Here is a 17899-nt window from a genome sequence, read left to right on the forward strand (position 1 = left end):
TGACCGGGAATCGAACCCGGGCTGCGGCGGTGAGAGCGCCGAATCCTAGCCACTAGACCACCAGGGAGAGGTGTGCCCTGTTCTTCCCAGGCTAGCGAGACGAAGTCAATGGCAAATACCCAAGATGGCGTTGATGCACTTTGGAGTGGGCAAATACGGCTTTCTTCCGTCAGAACCAAGGTCTCCAAAATGGGGTGAAGGAGGCACTTCTAGCTACAGCTGGTTAGCAGTGGGTTATCCTAGTCTCTTAACAGCTGGCCGAGTTGACCATGTGGGCCTAAAAGCGCGAAAAGCTTGACAAGGCTCAGCGCAACTGAGAAAACCAGGCCGATGGATGGCGGAGCATTTTTTGGCCCTTAACGAAGCAGAAGCCCAGACGATAGTGTCCAGCTGCTACCAGGGCAAAGAAGAATTCCCTGACCGGGAATCGAACCCGGGCCGCGGCGGTGAGAGCGCCGAATCCTAGCCACTAGACCACCAGGGAGAGGTGTGCCCTGTTCTTCCCAGGCTAGCGAGACGAAGTCAATGGCAAATACCCAAGATGGCGTTGATGCACTTTGGAGTGGGCAAATACGGCTTTCTTCCGTCAGAACCAAGGTCTCCAAAATGGGGTGAAGGAGGCACTTCTAGCTACAGCTGGTTAGCAGTGGGTTATCCTAGTCTCTTAACAGCTGGCCGAGTTGACCATGTGGGCCTAAAAGCGCGAAAAGCTTGACAAGGCTCAGCGCAACTGAGAAAACCAGGCCGATGGATGGCGGAGCATTTTTTGGCCCTTAACGAAGCAGAAGCCCAGACGATAGTGTCCAGCTGCTACCAGGGCAAAGAAGAATTCCCTGACCGGGAATCGAACCCGGGCCGCGGCGGTGAGAGCGCCGAATCCTAGCCACTAGACCACCAGGGAGAGGTGTGCCCTGTTCTTCCCAGGCTAGCAAGACGAAGTCAATGGCAAATACCCAAGATGGCGTTGATGCACTTTGGAGTGGGCAAATACGGCTTTCTTCCGTCAGAACCAAGGTCTCCAAAATGGGGTGAAGGAGGCACTTCTAGCTACAGCTGGTTAGCAGTGGGTTATCCTAGTCTCTTAACAGCTGGCCGAGTTGGCCATGTGGGTGTAAAAGCGCGAAAAGCTTGACAAGGCTCAGCGGAACTGAGAAAACCAGGCCGATGGATGGCGGAGCATTTTTTGGCCCTTAACGAAGCAGAAGCCCAGACGATAGTGTCCAGCTGCTACCAGGGCAAAGAAGAATTCCCTGACCGGGAATCGAACCCGGGCCGCGGCGGTGAGAGCGCCGAATCCTAGCCACTAGACCACCAGGGAGAGGTGTGCCCCGTTCTTCCCAGGCTAGCGAGACGAAGTCAATGGCAAATACCCAAGATGGCGTTGATGCACTTTGGAGTGGGCAAATACGGCTTTCTTCCGTCAGAACCAAGGTCTCCAAAATGGGGTGAAGGAGGCACTTCTAGCTACAGCTGGTTAGCAGTGGGTTATCCTAGTCTCTTAACAGCTGGCCGAGTTGACCATGTGGGCCTAAAAGCGCGAAAAGCTTGACAAGGCTCAGCGCAACTGAGAAAACCAGGCCGATGGATGGCGGAGCATTTTTTGGCCCTTAACGAAGCAGAAGCCCAGACGATAGTGTCCAGCTGCTACCAGGGCAAAGAAGAATTCCCTGACCGGGAATCGAACCCGGGCCGCGGCGGTGAGAGCGCCGAATCCTAGCCACTAGACCACCAGGGAGAGGTGTGCCCCGTTTTTCCCAGGCTAGCGAGACGAAGTCAATGGCAAATACCCAAGATGGCGTTGATGCACTTTGGAGTGGGCAAATACGGCTTTCTTCCGTCAGAACCAAGGTCTCCAAAATGGGGTGAAGGAGGCACTTCTAGCTACAGCTGGTTAGCAGTGGGTTATCCTAGTCTCTTAACAGCTGGCCGAGTTGGCCATGTGGGCCTAAAAGCGCGAAAAGCTTGACAAGGCTCAGCGGAACTGAGAAAACCAGGCCGATGGATGGCGGAGCATTTTTTGGCCCTTAACGAAGCAGAAGCCCAGACGATAGTGTCCAGCTGCTACCAGGGCAAAGAAGAATTCCCTGACCGGGAATCGAACCCGGGCTGCGGCGGTGAGAGCGCCGAATCCTAGCCACTAGACCACCAGGGAGAGGTGTGCCCTGTTCTTCCCAGGCTAGCGAGACGAAGTCAATGGCAAATACCCAAGATGGCGTTGATGCACTTTGGAGTGGGCAAATACGGCTTTCTTCCGTCAGAACCAAGGTCTCCAAAATGGGGTGAAGGAGGCACTTCTAGCTACAGCTGGTTAGCAGTGGGTTATCCTAGTCTCTTAACAGCTGGCCGAGTTGACCATGTGGGCCTAAAAGCGCGAAAAGCTTGACAAGGCTCAGCGCAACTGAGAAAACCAGGCCGATGGATGGCGGAGCATTTTTTGGCCCTTAACGAAGCAGAAGCCCAGACGATAGTGTCCAGCTGCTACCAGGGCAAAGAAGAATTCCCTGACCGGGAATCGAACCCGGGCCGCGGCGGTGAGAGCGCCGAATCCTAGCCACTAGACCACCAGGGAGAGGTGTGCCCTGTTCTTCCCAGGCTAGCGAGACGAAGTCAATGGCAAATACCCAAGATGGCGTTGATGCACTTTGGAGTGGGCAAATACGGCTTTCTTCCGTCAGAACCAAGGTCTCCAAAATGGGGTGAAGGAGGCACTTCTAGCTACAGCTGGTTAGCAGTGGGTTATCCTAGTCTCTTAACAGCTGGCCGAGTTGACCATGTGGGCCTAAAAGCGCGAAAAGCTTGACAAGGCTCAGCGCAACTGAGAAAACCAGGCCGATGGATGGCGGAGCATTTTTTGGCCCTTAACGAAGCAGAAGCCCAGACGATAGTGTCCAGCTGCTACCAGGGCAAAGAAGAATTCCCTGACCGGGAATCGAACCCGGGCCGCGGCGGTGAGAGCGCCGAATCCTAGCCACTAGACCACCAGGGAGAGGTGTGCCCCGTTCTTCCCAGGCTAGCGAGACGAAGTCAATGGCAAATACCCAAGATGGCGTTGATGCACTTTGGAGTGGGCAAATACGGCTTTCTTCCGTCAGAACCAAGGTCTCCAAAATGGGGTGAAGGAGGCACTTCTAGCTACAGCTGGTTAGCAGTGGGTTATCCTAGTCTCTTAACAGCTGGCCGAGTTGACCATGTGGGCCTAAAAGCGCGAAAAGCTTGACAAGGCTCAGCGCAACTGAGAAAACCAGGCCGATGGATGGCGGAGCATTTTTTGGCCCTTAACGAAGCAGAAGCCCAGACGATAGTGTCCAGCTGCTACCAGGGCAAAGAAGAATTCCCTGACCGGGAATCGAACCCGGGCCGCGGCGGTGAGAGCGCCGAATCCTAGCCACTAGACCACCAGGGAGAGGTGTGCCCCGTTCTTCCCAGGCTAGCGAGACGAAGTCAATGGCAAATACCCAAGATGGCGTTGATGCACTTTGGAGTGGGCAAATACGGCTTTCTTCCGTCAGAACCAAGGTCTCCAAAATGGGGTGAAGGAGGCACTTCTAGCTACAGCTGGTTAGCAGTGGGTTATCCTAGTCTCTTAACAGCTGGCCGAGTTGACCATGTGGGCCTAAAAGCGCGAAAAGCTTGACAAGGCTCAGCGCAACTGAGAAAACCAGGCCGATGGATGGCGGAGCATTTTTTGGCCCTTAACGAAGCAGAAGCCCAGACGATAGTGTCCAGCTGCTACCAGGGCAAAGAAGAATTCCCTGACCGGGAATCGAACCCGGGCCGCGGCGGTGAGAGCGCCGAATCCTTGCCACTAGACCACCAGGGAGAGGTGTGCCCCGTTTTTCCCAGGCTAGCGAGACGAAGTCAATGGCAAATACCCAAGATGGCGTTGATGCACTTTGGAGTGGGCAAATACGGCTTTCTTCCGTCAGAACCAAGGTCTCCAAAATGGGGTGAAGGAGGCACTTCTAGCTACAGCTGGTTAGCAGTGGGTTATCCTAGTCTCTTAACAGCTGGCCGAGTTGGCCATGTGGGCCTAAAAGCGCGAAAAGCTTGACAAGGCTCAGCGGAACTGAGAAAACCAGGCCGATGGATGGCGGAGCATTTTTTGGCCCTTAACGAAGCAGAAGCCCAGACGATAGTGTCCAGCTGCTACCAGGGCAAAGAAGAATTCCCTGACCGGGAATCGAACCCGGGCTGCGGCGGTGAGAGCGCCGAATCCTAGCCACTAGACCACCAGGGAGAGGTGTGCCCTGTTCTTCCCAGGCTAGCGAGACGAAGTCAATGGCAAATACCCAAGATGGCGTTGATGCACTTTGGAGTGGGCAAATACGGCTTTCTTCCGTCAGAACCAAGGTCTCCAAAATGGGGTGAAGGAGGCACTTCTAGCTACAGCTGGTTAGCAGTGGGTTATCCTAGTCTCTTAACAGCTGGCCGAGTTGACCATGTGGGCCTAAAAGCGCGAAAAGCTTGACAAGGCTCAGCGCAACTGAGAAAACCAGGCCGATGGATGGCGGAGCATTTTTTGGCCCTTAACGAAGCAGAAGCCCAGACGATAGTGTCCAGCTGCTACCAGGGCAAAGAAGAATTCCCTGACCGGGAATCGAACCCGGGCCGCGGCGGTGAGAGCGCCGAATCCTAGCCACTAGACCACCAGGGAGAGGTGTGCCCCGTTCTTCCCAGGCTAGCGAGACGAAGTCAATGGCAAATACCCAAGATGGCGTTGATGCACTTTGGAGTGGGCAAATACGGCTTTCTTCCGTCAGAACCAAGGTCTCCAAAATGGGGTGAAGGAGGCACTTCTAGCTACAGCTGGTTAGCAGTGGGTTATCCTAGTCTCTTAACAGCTGGCCGAGTTGACCATGTGGGCCTAAAAGCGCGAAAAGCTTGACAAGGCTCAGCGCAACTGAGAAAACCAGGCCGATGGATGGCGGAGCATTTTTTGGCCCTTAACGAAGCAGAAGCCCAGACGATAGTGTCCAGCTGCTACCAGGGCAAAGAAGAATTCCCTGACCGGGAATCGAACCCGGGCCGCGGCGGTGAGAGCGCCGAATCCTAGCCACTAGACCACCAGGGAGAGGTGTGCCCCGTTCTTCCCAGGCTAGCGAGACGAAGTCAATGGCAAATACCCAAGATGGCGTTGATGCACTTTGGAGTGGGCAAATACGGCTTTCTTCCGTCAGAACCAAGGTCTCCAAAATGGGGTGAAGGAGGCACTTCTAGCTACAGCTGGTTAGCAGTGGGTTATCCTAGTCTCTTAACAGCTGGCCGAGTTGGCCATGTGGGCCTAAAAGCGCGAAAAGCTTGACAAGGCTCAGCGCAACTGAGAAAACCAGGCCGATGGATGGCGGAGCATTTTTTGGCCCTTAACGAAGCAGAAGCCCAGACGATAGTGTCCAGCTGCTACCAGGGCAAAGAAGAATTCCCTGACCGGGAATCGAACCCGGGCCGCGGCGGTGAGAGCGCCGAATCCTAGCCACTAGACCACCAGGGAGAGGTGTGCCCTGTTCTTCCCAGGCTAGCAAGACGAAGTCAATGGCAAATACCCAAGATGGCGTTGATGCACTTTGGAGTGGGCAAATACGGCTTTCTTCCGTCAGAACCAAGGTCTCCAAAATGGGGTGAAGGAGGCACTTCTAGCTACAGCTGGTTAGCAGTGGGTTATCCTAGTCTCTTAACAGCTGGCCGAGTTGACCATGTGGGCCTAAAAGCGCGAAAAGCTTGACAAGGCTCAGCGCAACTGAGAAAACCAGGCCGATGGATGGCGGAGCATTTTTTGGCCCTTAACGAAGCAGAAGCCCAGACGATAGTGTCCAGCTGCTACCAGGGCAAAGAAGAATTCCCTGACCGGGAATCGAACCCGGGCCGCGGCGGTGAGAGCGCCGAATCCTTGCCACTAGACCACCAGGGAGAGGTGTGCCCCGTTTTTCCCAGGCTAGCGAGACGAAGTCAATGGCAAATACCCAAGATGGCGTTGATGCACTTTGGAGTGGGCAAATACGGCTTTCTTCCGTCAGAACCAAGGTCTCCAAAATGGGGTGAAGGAGGCACTTCTAGCTACAGCTGGTTAGCAGTGGGTTATCCTAGTCTCTTAACAGCTGGCCGAGTTGGCCATGTGGGCCTAAAAGCGCGAAAAGCTTGACAAGGCTCAGCGGAACTGAGAAAACCAGGCCGATGGATGGCGGAGCATTTTTTGGCCCTTAACGAAGCAGAAGCCCAGACGATAGTGTCCAGCTGCTACCAGGGCAAAGAAGAATTCCCTGACCGGGAATCGAACCCGGGCCGCGGCGGTGAGAGCTCCGAATCCTAGCCACTAGACCACCAGGGAGAGGTGTGCCCTGTTCTTCCCAGGCTAGCAAGACGAAGTCAATGGCAAATACCCAAGATGGCGTTGATGCACTTTGGAGTGGGCAAATACGGCTTTCTTCCGTCAGAACCAAGGTCTCCAAAATGGGGTGAAGGAGGCACTTCTAGCTACAGCTGGTTAGCAGTGGGTTATCCTAGTCTCTTAACAGCTGGCCGAGTTGGCCATGTGGGTGTAAAAGCGCGAAAAGCTTGACAAGGCTCAGCGGAACTGAGAAAACCAGGCCGATGGATGGCGGAGCATTTTTTGGCCCTTAACGAAGCAGAAGCCCAGACGATAGTGTCCAGCTGCTACCAGGGCAAAGAAGAATTCCCTGACCGGGAATCGAACCCGGGCCGCGGCGGTGAGAGCGCCGAATCCTAGCCACTAGACCACCAGGGAGAGGTGTGCCTCGTTCTTCCCAGGCTAGCGAGACGAAGTCAATGGCAAATACCCAAGATGGCGTTGATGCACTTTGGAGTGGGCAAATACGGCTTTCTTCCGTCAGAACCAAGGTCTCCAAAATGGGGTGAAGGAGGCACTTCTAGCTACAGCTGGTTAGCAGTGGGTTATCCTAGTCTCTTAACAGCTGGCCGAGTTGACCATGTGGGCCTAAAAGCGCGAAAAGCTTGACAAGGCTCAGCGCAACTGAGAAAACCAGGCCGATGGATGGCGGAGCATTTTTTGGCCCTTAACGAAGCAGAAGCCCAGACGATAGTGTCCAGCTGCTACCAGGGCAAAGAAGAATTCCCTGACCGGGAATCGAACCCGGGCCGCGGCGGTGAGAGCGCCGAATCCTAGCCACTAGACCACCAGGGAGAGGTGTGCCCCGTTTTTCCCAGGCTAGCGAGACGAAGTCAATGGCAAATACCCAAGATGGCGTTGATGCACTTTGGAGTGGGCAAATACAGCTTTCTTCCGTCAGAACCAAGGTCTCCAAAATGGGGTGAAGGAGGCACTTCTAGCTACAGCTGGTTAGCAGTGGGTTATCCTAGTCTCTTAACAGCTGGCCGAGTTGGCCATGTGGGCCTAAAAGCGCGAAAAGCTTGACAAGGCTCAGCGGAACTGAGAAAACCAGGCCGATGGATGGCGGAGCATTTTTTGGCCCTTAACGAAGCAGAAGCCCAGACGATAGTGTCCAGCTGCTACCAGGGCAAAGAAGAATTCCCTGACCGGGAATCGAACCCGGGCCGCGGCGGTGAGAGCGCCGAATCCTAGCCACTAGACCACCAGGGAGAGGTGTGCCCTGTTCTTCCCAGGCTAGCGAGACGAAGTCAATGGCAAATACCCAAGATGGCGTTGATGCACTTTGGAGTGGGCAAATACGGCTTTCTTCCGTCAGAACCAAGGTCTCCAAAATGGGGTGAAGGAGGCACTTCTAGCTACAGCTGGTTAGCAGTGGGTTATCCTAGTCTCTTAACAGCTGGCCGAGTTGACCATGTGGGCCTAAAAGCGCGAAAAGCTTGACAAGGCTCAGCGCAACTGAGAAAACCAGGCCGATGGATGGCGGAGCATTTTTTGGCCCTTAACGAAGCAGAAGCCCAGACGATAGTGTCCAGCTGCTACCAGGGCAAAGAAGAATTCCCTGACCGGGAATCGAACCCGGGCCGCGGCGGTGAGAGCGCCGAATCCTAGCCACTAGACCACCAGGGAGAGGTGTGCCCCGTTCTTCCCAGGCTAGCGAGACGAAGTCAATGGCAAATACCCAAGATGGCGTTGATGTACTTTGGAGTGGGCAAATACGGCTTTCTTCCGTCAGAACCAAGGTCTCCAAAATGGGGTGAAGGAGGCACTTCTAGCTACAGCTGGTTAGCAGTGGGTTATCCTAGTCTCTTAACAGCTGGCCGAGTTGACCATGTGGGCCTAAAAGCGCGAAAAGCTTGACAAGGCTCAGCGCAACTGAGAAAACCAGGCCGATGGATGGCGGAGCATTTTTTGGCCCTTAACGAAGCAGAAGCCCAGACGATAGTGTCCAGCTGCTACCAGGGCAAAGAAGAATTCCCTGACCGGGAATCGAACCCGGGCCGCGGCGGTGAGAGCGCCGAATCCTAGCCACTAGACCACCAGGGAGAGGTGTGCCCCGTTTTTCCCAGGCTAGCGAGACGAAGTCAATGGCAAATACCCAAGATGGCGTTGATGCACTTTGGAGTGGGCAAATACGGCTTTCTTCCGTCAGAACCAAGGTCTCCAAAATGGGGTGAAGGAGGCACTTCTAGCTACAGCTGGTTAGCAGTGGGTTATCCTAGTCTCTTAACAGCTGGCCGAGTTGGCCATGTGGGCCTAAAAGCGCGAAAAGCTTGACAAGGCTCAGCGGAACTGAGAAAACCAGGCCGATGGACGGCGGAGCATTTTTTGGCCCTTAACGAAGCAGAAGCCCAGACGATAGTGTCCAGCTGCTACCAGGGCAAAGAAGAATTCCCTGACCGGGAATCGAACCCGGGCCGCGGCGGTGAGAGCGCCGAATCCTAGCCACTAGACCACCAGGGAGAGGTGTGCCCCGTTCTTCCCAGGCTAGCGAGACGAAGTCAATGGCAAATACCCAAGATGGCGTTGATGCACTTTGGAGTGGGCAAATACGGCTTTCTTCCGTCAGAACCAAGGTCTCCAAAATGGGGTGAAGGAGGCACTTCTAGCTACAGCTGGTTAGCAGTGGGTTATCCTAGTCTCTTAACAGCTGGCCGAGTTGACCATGTGGGCCTAAAAGCGCGAAAAGCTTGACAAGGCTCAGCGCAACTGAGAAAACCAGGCTGATGGATGGCGGAGCATTTTTTGGCCCTTAACGAAGCAGAAGCCCAGACGATAGTGTCCAGCTGCTACCAGGGCAAAGAAGAATTCCCTGACCGGGAATCGAACCCGGGCCGCGGCGGTGAGAGCGCCGAATCCTAGCCACTAGACCACCAGGGAGAGGTGTGCCCTGTTCTTCCCAGGCTAGCGAGACGAAGTCAATGGCAAATACCCAAGATGGCGTTGATGCACTTTGGAGTGGGCAAATACGGCTTTCTTCCGTCAGAACCAAGGTCTCCAAAATGGGGTGAAGGAGGCACTTCTAGCTACAGCTGGTTAGCAGTGGGTTATCCTAGTCTCTTAACAGCTGGCCGAGTTGACCATGTGGGCCTAAAAGCGCGAAAAGCTTGACAAGGCTCAGCGCAACTGAGAAAACCAGGCCGATGGATGGCGGAGCATTTTTTGGCCCTTAACGAAGCAGAAGCCCAGACGATAGTGTCCAGCTGCTACCAGGGCAAAGAAGAATTCCCTGACCGGGAATCGAACCCGGGCCGCGGCGGTGAGAGCGCCGAATCCTAGCCACTAGACCACCAGGGAGAGGTGTGCCCCGTTCTTCCCAGGCTAGCGAGACGAAGTCAATGGCAAATACCCAAGATGGCGTTGATGCACTTTGGAGTGGGCAAATACGGCTTTCTTCCGTCAGAACCAAGGTCTCCAAAATGGGGTGAAGGAGGCACTTCTAGCTACAGCTGGTTAGCAGTGGGTTATCCTAGTCTCTTAACAGCTGGCCGAGTTGGCCATGTGGGCCTAAAAGCGCGAAAAGCTTGACAAGGCTCAGCGCAACTGAGAAAACCAGGCCGATGGATGGCGGAGCATTTTTTGGCCCTTAACGAAGCAGAAGCCCAGACGATAGTGTCCAGCTGCTACCAGGGCAAAGAAGAATTCCCTGACCGGGAATCGAACCCGGGCCGCGGCGGTGAGAGCGCCGAATCCTAGCCACTAGACCACTAGGGAGAGGTTTGCCCTGTTCTTCCCAGGCTAGCAAGACGAAGTCAATGGCAAATACCCAAGATGGCGTTGATGCACTTTGGAGTGGGCAAATACGGCTTTCTTCCGTCAGAACCAAGGTCTCCAAAATGGGGTGAAGGAGGCACTTCTAGCTACAGCTGGTTAGCAGTGGGTTATCCTAGTCTCTTAACAGCTGGCCGAGTTGGCCATGTGGGTGTAAAAGCGCGAAAAGCTTGACAAGGCTCAGCGGAACTGAGAAAACCAGGCCGATGGATGGCGGAGCATTTTTTGGCCCTTAACGAAGCAGAAGCCCAGACGATAGTGTCCAGCTGCTACCAGGGCAAAGAAGAATTCCCTGACCGGGAATCGAACCCGGGCCGCGGCGGTGAGAGCGCCGAATCCTAGCCACTAGACCACCAGGGAGAGGTGTGCCCCGTTCTTCCCAGGCTAGCGAGACGAAGTCAATGGCAAATACCCAAGATGGCGTTGATGCACTTTGGAGTGGGCAAATACGGCTTTCTTCCGTCAGAACCAAGGTCTCCAAAATGGGGTGAAGGAGGCACTTCTAGCTACAGCTGGTTAGCAGTGGGTTATCCTAGTCTCTTAACAGCTGGCCGAGTTGACCATGTGGGCCTAAAAGCGCGAAAAGCTTGACAAGGCTCAGCGCAACTGAGAAAACCAGGCCGATGGATGGCGGAGCATTTTTTGGCCCTTAACGAAGCAGAAGCCCAGACGATAGTGTCCAGCTGCTACCAGGGCAAAGAAGAATTCCCTGACCGGGAATCGAACCCGGGCCGCGGCGGTGAGAGCGCCGAATCCTAGCCACTAGACCACCAGGGAGAGGTGTGCCCCGTTCTTCCCAGGCTAGCGAGACGAAGTCAATGGCAAATACCCAAGATGGCGTTGATGCACTTTGGAGTGGGCAAATACGGCTTTCTTCCGTCAGAACCAAGGTCTCCAAAATGGGGTGAAGGAGGCACTTCTAGCTACAGCTGGTTAGCAGTGGGTTATCCTAGTCTCTTAACAGCTGGCCGAGTTGACCATGTGGGCCTAAAAGCGCGAAAAGCTTGACAAGGCTCAGCGCAACTGAGAAAACCAGGCCGATGGATGGCGGAGCATTTTTTGGCCCTTAACGAAGCAGAAGCCCAGACGATAGTGTCCAGCTGCTACCAGGGCAAAGAAGAATTCCCTGACCGGGAATCGAACCCGGGCCGCGGCGGTGAGAGCGCCGAATCCTAGCCACTAGACCACCAGGGAGAGGTGTGCCCCGTTCTTCCCAGGCTAGCGAGACGAAGTCAATGGCAAATACCCAAGATGGCGTTGATGCACTTTGGAGTGGGCAAATACGGCTTTCTTCCGTCAGAACCAAGGTCTCCAAAATGGGGTGAAGGAGGCACTTCTAGCTACAGCTGGTTAGCAGTGGGTTATCCTAGTCTCTTAACAGCTGGCCGAGTTGGCCATGTGGGCCTAAAAGCGCGAAAAGCTTGACAAGGCTCAGCGCAACTGAGAAAACCAGGCCGATGGATGGCGGAGCATTTTTTGGCCCTTAACGAAGCAGAAGCCCAGACGATAGTGTCCAGCTGCTACCAGGGCAAAGAAGAATTCCCTGACCGGGAATCGAACCCGGGCCGCGGCGGTGAGAGCGCCGAATCCTAGCCACTAGACCACCAGGGAGAGGTGTGCCCCGTTTTTCCCAGGCTAGCGAGACGAAGTCAATGGCAAATACCCAAGATGGCGTTGATGCACTTTGGAGTGGGCAAATACGGCTTTCTTCCGTCAGAACCAAGGTCTCCAAAATGGGGTGAAGGAGGCACTTCTAGCTACAGCTGGTTAGCAGTGGGTTATCCTAGTCTCTTAACAGCTGGCCGAGTTGGCCATGTGGGCCTAAAAGCGCGAAAAGCTTGACAAGGCTCAGCGGAACTGAGAAAACCAGGCCGATGGACGGCGGAGCATTTTTTGGCCCTTAACGAAGCAGAAGCCCAGACGATAGTGTCCAGCTGCTACCAGGGCAAAGAAGAATTCCCTGACCGGGAATCGAACCCGGGCCGCGGCGGTGAGAGCGCCGAATCCTAGCCACTAGACCACCAGGGAGAGGTGTGCCCCGTTCTTCCCAGGCTAGCGAGACGAAGTCAATGGCAAATACCCAAGATGGCGTTGATGCACTTTGGAGTGGGCAAATACGGCTTTCTTCCGTCAGAACCAAGGTCTCCAAAATGGGGTGAAGGAGGCACTTCTAGCTACAGCTGGTTAGCAGTGGGTTATCCTAGTCTCTTAACAGCTGGCCGAGTTGACCATGTGGGCCTAAAAGCGCGAAAAGCTTGACAAGGCTCAGCGCAACTGAGAAAACCAGGCCGATGGATGGCGGAGCATTTTTTGGCCCTTAACGAAGCAGAAGCCCAGACGATAGTGTCCAGCTGCTACCAGGGCAAAGAAGAATTCCCTGACCGGGAATCGAACCCGGGCCGCGGCGGTGAGAGCGCCGAATCCTAGCCACTAGACCACCAGGGAGAGGTGTGCCCTGTTCTTCCCAGGCTAGCGAGACGAAGTCAATGGCAAATACCCAAGATGGCGTTGATGCACTTTGGAGTGGGCAAATACGGCTTTCTTCCGTCAGAACCAAGGTCTCCAAAATGGGGTGAAGGAGGCACTTCTAGCTACAGCTGGTTAGCAGTGGGTTATCCTAGTCTCTTAACAGCTGGCCGAGTTGACCATGTGGGCCTAAAAGCGCGAAAAGCTTGACAAGGCTCAGCGCAACTGAGAAAACCAGGCCGATGGATGGCGGAGCATTTTTTGGCCCTTAACGAAGCAGAAGCCCAGACGATAGTGTCCAGCTGCTACCAGGGCAAAGAAGAATTCCCTGACCGGGAATCGAACCCGGGCCGCGGCGGTGAGAGCGCCGAATCCTAGCCACTAGACCACCAGGGAGAGGTGTGCCCCGTTCTTCCCAGGCTAGCGAGACGAAGTCAATGGCAAATACCCAAGATGGCGTTGATGCACTTTGGAGTGGGCAAATACGGCTTTCTTCCGTCAGAACCAAGGTCTCCAAAATGGGGTGAAGGAGGCACTTCTAGCTACAGCTGGTTAGCAGTGGGTTATCCTAGTCTCTTAACAGCTGGCCGAGTTGGCCATGTGGGCCTAAAAGCGCGAAAAGCTTGACAAGGCTCAGCGCAACTGAGAAAACCAGGCCGATGGATGGCGGAGCATTTTTTGGCCCTTAACGAAGCAGAAGCCCAGACGATAGTGTCCAGCTGCTACCAGGGCAAAGAAGAATTCCCTGACCGGGAATCGAACCCGGGCCGCGGCGGTGAGAGCGCCGAATCCTAGCCACTAGACCACTAGGGAGAGGTTTGCCCTGTTCTTCCCAGGCTAGCAAGACGAAGTCAATGGCAAATACCCAAGATGGCGTTGATGCACTTTGGAGTGGGCAAATACGGCTTTCTTCCGTCAGAACCAAGGTCTCCAAAATGGGGTGAAGGAGGCACTTCTAGCTACAGCTGGTTAGCAGTGGGTTATCCTAGTCTCTTAACAGCTGGCCGAGTTGGCCATGTGGGTGTAAAAGCGCGAAAAGCTTGACAAGGCTCAGCGGAACTGAGAAAACCAGGCCGATGGATGGCGGAGCATTTTTTGGCCCTTAACGAAGCAGAAGCCCAGACGATAGTGTCCAGCTGCTACCAGGGCAAAGAAGAATTCCCTGACCGGGAATCGAACCCGGGCCGCGGCGGTGAGAGCGCCGAATCCTAGCCACTAGACCACCAGGGAGAGGTGTGCCCCGTTCTTCCCAGGCTAGCGAGACGAAGTCAATGGCAAATACCCAAGATGGCGTTGATGCACTTTGGAGTGGGCAAATACGGCTTTCTTCCGTCAGAACCAAGGTCTCCAAAATGGGGTGAAGGAGGCACTTCTAGCTACAGCTGGTTAGCAGTGGGTTATCCTAGTCTCTTAACAGCTGGCCGAGTTGACCATGTGGGCCTAAAAGCGCGAAAAGCTTGACAAGGCTCAGCGCAACTGAGAAAACCAGGCCGATGGATGGCGGAGCATTTTTTGGCCCTTAACGAAGCAGAAGCCAAGACGATAGTGTCCAGCTGCTACCAGGGCAAAGAAGAATTCCCTGACCGGGAATCGAACCCGGGCCGCGGCGGTGAGAGCGCCGAATCCTAGCCACTAGACCACCAGGGAGAGGTGTGCCCCGTTCTTCCCAGGCTAGCAAGACGAAGTCAATGGCAAATACCCAAGATGGCGTTGATGCACTTTGGAGTGGGCAAATACGGCTTTCTTCCGTCAGAACCAAGGTCTCCAAAATGGGGTGAAGGAGGCACTTCTAGCTACAGCTGGTTAGCAGTGGGTTATCCTAGTCTCTTAACAGCTGGCCGAGTTGGCCATGTGGGTGTAAAAGCGCGAAAAGCTTGACAAGGCTCAGCGGAACTGAGAAAACCAGGCCGATGGATGGCGGAGCATTTTTTGGCCCTTAACGAAGCAGAAGCCCAGACGATAGTGTCCAGCTGCTACCAGGGCAAAGAAGAATTCCCTGACCGGGAATCGAACCCGGGCCGCGGCGGTGAGAGCGCCGAATCCTAGCCACTAGACCACCAGGGAGAGGTGTGCCCCGTTCTTCCCAGGCTAGCGAGACGAAGTCAATGGCAAATACCCAAGATGGCGTTGATGCACTTTGGAGTGGGCAAATACGGCTTTCTTCCGTCAGAACCAAGGTCTCCAAAATGGGGTGAAGGAGGCACTTCTAGCTACAGCTGGTTAGCAGTGGGTTATCCTAGTCTCTTAACAGCTGGCCGAGTTGACCATGTGGGCCTAAAAGCGCGAAAAGCTTGACAAGGCTCAGCGCAACTGAGAAAACCAGGCCGATGGATGGCGGAGCATTTTTTGGCCCTTAACGAAGCAGAAGCCCAGACGATAGTGTCCAGCTGCTACCAGGGCAAAGAAGAATTCCCTGACCGGGAATCGAACCCGGGCCGCGGCGGTGAGAGCGCCGAATCCTAGCCACTAGACCACCAGGGAGAGGTGTGCCCCGTTTTTCCCAGGCTAGCGAGACGAAGTCAATGGCAAATACCCAAGATGGCGTTGATGCACTTTGGAGTGGGCAAATACGGCTTTCTTCCGTCAGAACCAAGGTCTCCAAAATGGGGTGAAGGAGGCACTTCTAGCTACAGCTGGTTAGCAGTGGGTTATCCTAGTCTCTTAACAGCTGGCCGAGTTGGCCATGTGGGCCTAAAAGCGCGAAAAGCTTGACAAGGCTCAGCGCAACTGAGAAAACCAGGCCGATGGATGGCGGAGCATTTTTTGGCCCTTAACGAAGCAGAAGCCCAGACGATAGTGTCCAGCTGCTACCAGGGCAAAGAAGAATTCCCTGACCGGGAATCGAACCCGGGCCGCGGCGGTGAGAGCGCCGAATCCTAGCCACTAGACCACCAGGGAGAGGTGTGCCCCGTTCTTCCCAGGCTAGCGAGACGAAGTCAATGGCAAATACCCAAGATGGCGTTGATGCACTTTGGAGTGGGCAAATACGGCTTTCTTCCGTCAGAACCAAGGTCTCCAAAATGGGGTGAAGGAGGCACTTCTAGCTACAGCTGGTTAGCAGTGGGTTATCCTAGTCTCTTAACAGCTGGCCGAGTTGACCATGTGGGCCTAAAAGCGCGAAAAGCTTGACAAGGCTCAGCGCAACTGAGAAAACCAGGCCGATGGATGGCGGAGCATTTTTTGGCCCTTAACGAAGCAGAAGCCCAGACGATAGTGTCCAGCTGCTACCAGGGCAAAGAAGAATTCCCTGACCGGGAATCGAACCCGGGCCGCGGCGGTGAGAGCGCCGAATCCTAGCCACTAGACCACCAGGGAGAGGTGTGCCCCGTTCTTCCCAGGCTAGCGAGACGAAGTCAATGGCAAATACCCAAGATGGCGTTGATGCACTTTGGAGTGGGCAAATACGGCTTTCTTCCGTCAGAACCAAGGTCTCCAAAATGGGGTGAAGGAGGCACTTCTAGCTACAGCTGGTTAGCAGTGGGTTATCCTAGTCTCTTAACAGCTGGCCGAGTTGACCATGTGGGCCTAAAAGCGCGAAAAGCTTGACAAGGCTCAGCGCAACTGAGAAAACCAGGCCGATGGATGGCGGAGCATTTTTTGGCCCTTAACGAAGCAGAAGCCCAGACGATAGTGTCCAGCTGCTACCAGGGCAAAGAAGAATTCCCTGACCGGGAATCGAACGCGGGCCGCGGCGGTGAGAGCGCCGAATCCTAGCCACTAGACCACCAGGGAGAGGTGTGCCCCGTTCTTCCCAGGCTAGCGAGACGAAGTCAATGGCAAATACCCAAGATGGCGTTGATGCACTTTGGAGTGGGCAAATACGGCTTTCTTCCGTCAGAACCAAGGTCTCCAAAATGGGGTGAAGGAGGCACTTCTAGCTACAGCTGGTTAGCAGTGGGTTATCCTAGTCTCTTAACAGCTGGCTGAGTTGGCCATGTGGGTGTAAAAGCGCAAAAAGCTTGACAAGGCTCAGCGGAACTGAGAAAACCAGGCCGATGGATGGCGGAGCATTTTTTGGCCCTTAACGAAGCAGAAGCCCAGACGATAGTGTCCAGCTGCTACCAGGGCAAAGAAGAATTCCCTGACCGGGAATCGAACCCGGGCCGCGGCAGTGAGAGCGCCGAATCCTAGCCACTAGACCACCAGGGAGAGGTGTGCCCCGTTCTTCCCAGGCTAGCGAGACGAAGTCAATGGCAAATACCCAAGATGGCGTTGATGCACTTTGGAGTGGGCAAATACGGCTTTCTTCCGTCAGAACCAAGGTCTCCAAAATGGGGTGAAGGAGGCACTTCTAGCTACAGCTGGTTAGCAGTGGGTTATCCTAGTCTCTTAACAGCTGGCTGAGTTGGCCATGTGGGTGTAAAAGCGCAAAAAGCTTGACAAGGCTCAGCGGAACTGAGAAAACCAGGCCGATGGATGGCGGAGCATTTTTTGGCCCTTAACGAAGCAGAAGCCCAGACGATAGTGTCCAGCTGCTACCAGGGCAAAGAAGAATTCCCTGACCGGGAATCGAACCCGGGCCGCGGCGGTGAGAGCGCCGAATCCTAGCCACTAGACCACCAGGGAGAGGTGTGCCCCGTTCTTCCCAGGCTAGCGAGACGAAGTCAATGGCAAATACCCAAGATGGCGTTGATGCACTTTGGAGTGGGCAAATACGGCTTTCTTCCGTCAGAACCAAGGTCTCCAAAATGGGGTGAAGGAGGCACTTCTAGCTACAGCTGGTTAGCAGTGGGTTATCCTAGTCTCTTAACAGCTGGCCGAGTTGACCATGTGGGCCTAAAAGCGCGAAAAGCTTGACAAGGCTCAGCGCAACTGAGAAAACCAGGCCGATGGATGGCGGAGCATTTTTTGGCCCTTAACGAAGCAGAAGCCCAGACGATAGTGTCCAGCTGCTACCAGGGCAAAGAAGAATTCCCTGACCGGGAATCGAACCCGGGCCGCGGCGGTGAGAGCGCCGAATCCTAGCCACTAGACCACCAGGGAGAGGTGTGCCCCGTTTTTCCCAGGCTAGCGAGACGAAGTCAATGGCAAATACCCAAGATGGCGTTGATGCACTTTGGAGTGGGCAAATACGGCTTTCTTCCGTCAGAACCAAGGTCTCCAAAATGGGGTGAAGGAGGCACTTCTAGCTACAGCTGGTTAGCAGTGGGTTATCCTAGTCTCTTAACAGCTGGCCGAGTTGGCCATGTGGGCCTAAAAGCGCGAAAAGCTTGACAAGGCTCAGCGGAACTGAGAAAACCAGGCCGATGGATGGCGGAGCATTTTTTGGCCCTTAACGAAGCAGAAGCCCAGACGATAGTG

At 54.7% G+C, this 17899-nt stretch overlaps 35 non-coding genes across 35 annotated transcripts; all 35 read right to left on the bottom strand.

Annotated features, from left to right (window-relative positions):
- Positions 1-412: 412 nt before the first annotated feature.
- TRNAE-CUC (transfer RNA glutamic acid (anticodon CUC)) lies at positions 413-484 on the bottom strand. Its single transcript has one exon. It is a non-coding gene; the product is annotated as a tRNA-Glu (tRNA).
- Positions 485-829: 345 nt separating this feature from the next.
- On the bottom strand, positions 830-901 carry TRNAE-CUC (transfer RNA glutamic acid (anticodon CUC)). Its single transcript has one exon. It is a non-coding gene; the product is annotated as a tRNA-Glu (tRNA).
- Positions 902-1246: 345 nt separating this feature from the next.
- On the bottom strand, positions 1247-1318 carry TRNAE-CUC (transfer RNA glutamic acid (anticodon CUC)). The gene has a single exon. It is a non-coding gene; the product is annotated as a tRNA-Glu (tRNA).
- A 345-nt stretch (positions 1319-1663) lies between these two features.
- On the bottom strand, positions 1664-1735 carry TRNAE-CUC (transfer RNA glutamic acid (anticodon CUC)). Its single transcript has one exon. It is a non-coding gene; the product is annotated as a tRNA-Glu (tRNA).
- A 762-nt stretch (positions 1736-2497) lies between these two features.
- On the bottom strand, positions 2498-2569 carry TRNAE-CUC (transfer RNA glutamic acid (anticodon CUC)). The gene has a single exon. It is a non-coding gene; the product is annotated as a tRNA-Glu (tRNA).
- A 345-nt stretch (positions 2570-2914) lies between these two features.
- Positions 2915-2986, bottom strand: TRNAE-CUC (transfer RNA glutamic acid (anticodon CUC)). The gene has a single exon. It is a non-coding gene; the product is annotated as a tRNA-Glu (tRNA).
- Positions 2987-3331: 345 nt separating this feature from the next.
- Positions 3332-3403, bottom strand: TRNAE-CUC (transfer RNA glutamic acid (anticodon CUC)). The gene has a single exon. It is a non-coding gene; the product is annotated as a tRNA-Glu (tRNA).
- A 345-nt stretch (positions 3404-3748) lies between these two features.
- TRNAE-CUC (transfer RNA glutamic acid (anticodon CUC)) lies at positions 3749-3820 on the bottom strand. The gene has a single exon. It is a non-coding gene; the product is annotated as a tRNA-Glu (tRNA).
- Positions 3821-4582: 762 nt separating this feature from the next.
- TRNAE-CUC (transfer RNA glutamic acid (anticodon CUC)) lies at positions 4583-4654 on the bottom strand. The gene has a single exon. It is a non-coding gene; the product is annotated as a tRNA-Glu (tRNA).
- Positions 4655-4999: 345 nt separating this feature from the next.
- On the bottom strand, positions 5000-5071 carry TRNAE-CUC (transfer RNA glutamic acid (anticodon CUC)). The gene has a single exon. It is a non-coding gene; the product is annotated as a tRNA-Glu (tRNA).
- Positions 5072-5416: 345 nt separating this feature from the next.
- TRNAE-CUC (transfer RNA glutamic acid (anticodon CUC)) lies at positions 5417-5488 on the bottom strand. The gene has a single exon. It is a non-coding gene; the product is annotated as a tRNA-Glu (tRNA).
- Positions 5489-5833: 345 nt separating this feature from the next.
- Positions 5834-5905, bottom strand: TRNAE-CUC (transfer RNA glutamic acid (anticodon CUC)). The gene has a single exon. It is a non-coding gene; the product is annotated as a tRNA-Glu (tRNA).
- A 762-nt stretch (positions 5906-6667) lies between these two features.
- TRNAE-CUC (transfer RNA glutamic acid (anticodon CUC)) lies at positions 6668-6739 on the bottom strand. Its single transcript has one exon. It is a non-coding gene; the product is annotated as a tRNA-Glu (tRNA).
- A 345-nt stretch (positions 6740-7084) lies between these two features.
- On the bottom strand, positions 7085-7156 carry TRNAE-CUC (transfer RNA glutamic acid (anticodon CUC)). The gene has a single exon. It is a non-coding gene; the product is annotated as a tRNA-Glu (tRNA).
- Positions 7157-7501: 345 nt separating this feature from the next.
- On the bottom strand, positions 7502-7573 carry TRNAE-CUC (transfer RNA glutamic acid (anticodon CUC)). Its single transcript has one exon. It is a non-coding gene; the product is annotated as a tRNA-Glu (tRNA).
- A 345-nt stretch (positions 7574-7918) lies between these two features.
- TRNAE-CUC (transfer RNA glutamic acid (anticodon CUC)) lies at positions 7919-7990 on the bottom strand. The gene has a single exon. It is a non-coding gene; the product is annotated as a tRNA-Glu (tRNA).
- A 345-nt stretch (positions 7991-8335) lies between these two features.
- Positions 8336-8407, bottom strand: TRNAE-CUC (transfer RNA glutamic acid (anticodon CUC)). The gene has a single exon. It is a non-coding gene; the product is annotated as a tRNA-Glu (tRNA).
- Positions 8408-8752: 345 nt separating this feature from the next.
- On the bottom strand, positions 8753-8824 carry TRNAE-CUC (transfer RNA glutamic acid (anticodon CUC)). Its single transcript has one exon. It is a non-coding gene; the product is annotated as a tRNA-Glu (tRNA).
- Positions 8825-9169: 345 nt separating this feature from the next.
- TRNAE-CUC (transfer RNA glutamic acid (anticodon CUC)) lies at positions 9170-9241 on the bottom strand. Its single transcript has one exon. It is a non-coding gene; the product is annotated as a tRNA-Glu (tRNA).
- Positions 9242-9586: 345 nt separating this feature from the next.
- Positions 9587-9658, bottom strand: TRNAE-CUC (transfer RNA glutamic acid (anticodon CUC)). Its single transcript has one exon. It is a non-coding gene; the product is annotated as a tRNA-Glu (tRNA).
- Positions 9659-10420: 762 nt separating this feature from the next.
- Positions 10421-10492, bottom strand: TRNAE-CUC (transfer RNA glutamic acid (anticodon CUC)). Its single transcript has one exon. It is a non-coding gene; the product is annotated as a tRNA-Glu (tRNA).
- Positions 10493-10837: 345 nt separating this feature from the next.
- On the bottom strand, positions 10838-10909 carry TRNAE-CUC (transfer RNA glutamic acid (anticodon CUC)). The gene has a single exon. It is a non-coding gene; the product is annotated as a tRNA-Glu (tRNA).
- A 345-nt stretch (positions 10910-11254) lies between these two features.
- TRNAE-CUC (transfer RNA glutamic acid (anticodon CUC)) lies at positions 11255-11326 on the bottom strand. Its single transcript has one exon. It is a non-coding gene; the product is annotated as a tRNA-Glu (tRNA).
- A 345-nt stretch (positions 11327-11671) lies between these two features.
- On the bottom strand, positions 11672-11743 carry TRNAE-CUC (transfer RNA glutamic acid (anticodon CUC)). Its single transcript has one exon. It is a non-coding gene; the product is annotated as a tRNA-Glu (tRNA).
- Positions 11744-12088: 345 nt separating this feature from the next.
- Positions 12089-12160, bottom strand: TRNAE-CUC (transfer RNA glutamic acid (anticodon CUC)). Its single transcript has one exon. It is a non-coding gene; the product is annotated as a tRNA-Glu (tRNA).
- A 345-nt stretch (positions 12161-12505) lies between these two features.
- Positions 12506-12577, bottom strand: TRNAE-CUC (transfer RNA glutamic acid (anticodon CUC)). Its single transcript has one exon. It is a non-coding gene; the product is annotated as a tRNA-Glu (tRNA).
- Positions 12578-12922: 345 nt separating this feature from the next.
- TRNAE-CUC (transfer RNA glutamic acid (anticodon CUC)) lies at positions 12923-12994 on the bottom strand. Its single transcript has one exon. It is a non-coding gene; the product is annotated as a tRNA-Glu (tRNA).
- Positions 12995-13756: 762 nt separating this feature from the next.
- On the bottom strand, positions 13757-13828 carry TRNAE-CUC (transfer RNA glutamic acid (anticodon CUC)). The gene has a single exon. It is a non-coding gene; the product is annotated as a tRNA-Glu (tRNA).
- Positions 13829-14173: 345 nt separating this feature from the next.
- On the bottom strand, positions 14174-14245 carry TRNAE-CUC (transfer RNA glutamic acid (anticodon CUC)). The gene has a single exon. It is a non-coding gene; the product is annotated as a tRNA-Glu (tRNA).
- Positions 14246-14590: 345 nt separating this feature from the next.
- TRNAE-CUC (transfer RNA glutamic acid (anticodon CUC)) lies at positions 14591-14662 on the bottom strand. Its single transcript has one exon. It is a non-coding gene; the product is annotated as a tRNA-Glu (tRNA).
- Positions 14663-15007: 345 nt separating this feature from the next.
- TRNAE-CUC (transfer RNA glutamic acid (anticodon CUC)) lies at positions 15008-15079 on the bottom strand. The gene has a single exon. It is a non-coding gene; the product is annotated as a tRNA-Glu (tRNA).
- A 345-nt stretch (positions 15080-15424) lies between these two features.
- On the bottom strand, positions 15425-15496 carry TRNAE-CUC (transfer RNA glutamic acid (anticodon CUC)). Its single transcript has one exon. It is a non-coding gene; the product is annotated as a tRNA-Glu (tRNA).
- A 345-nt stretch (positions 15497-15841) lies between these two features.
- On the bottom strand, positions 15842-15913 carry TRNAE-CUC (transfer RNA glutamic acid (anticodon CUC)). Its single transcript has one exon. It is a non-coding gene; the product is annotated as a tRNA-Glu (tRNA).
- Positions 15914-17092: 1179 nt separating this feature from the next.
- On the bottom strand, positions 17093-17164 carry TRNAE-CUC (transfer RNA glutamic acid (anticodon CUC)). Its single transcript has one exon. It is a non-coding gene; the product is annotated as a tRNA-Glu (tRNA).
- Positions 17165-17509: 345 nt separating this feature from the next.
- Positions 17510-17581, bottom strand: TRNAE-CUC (transfer RNA glutamic acid (anticodon CUC)). The gene has a single exon. It is a non-coding gene; the product is annotated as a tRNA-Glu (tRNA).
- Positions 17582-17899: the final 318 nt, after the last annotated feature.

This window comes from Lithobates pipiens, unplaced genomic scaffold (assembly GCF_037356315.1).
Source record: "Lithobates pipiens isolate NorthernLeopardFrog02 unplaced genomic scaffold, aLitPip1_a1.2 Scaffold_1, whole genome shotgun sequence".
In the NCBI taxonomy this organism is placed as follows: domain Eukaryota; kingdom Metazoa; phylum Chordata; class Amphibia; order Anura; family Ranidae; genus Lithobates; species Lithobates pipiens.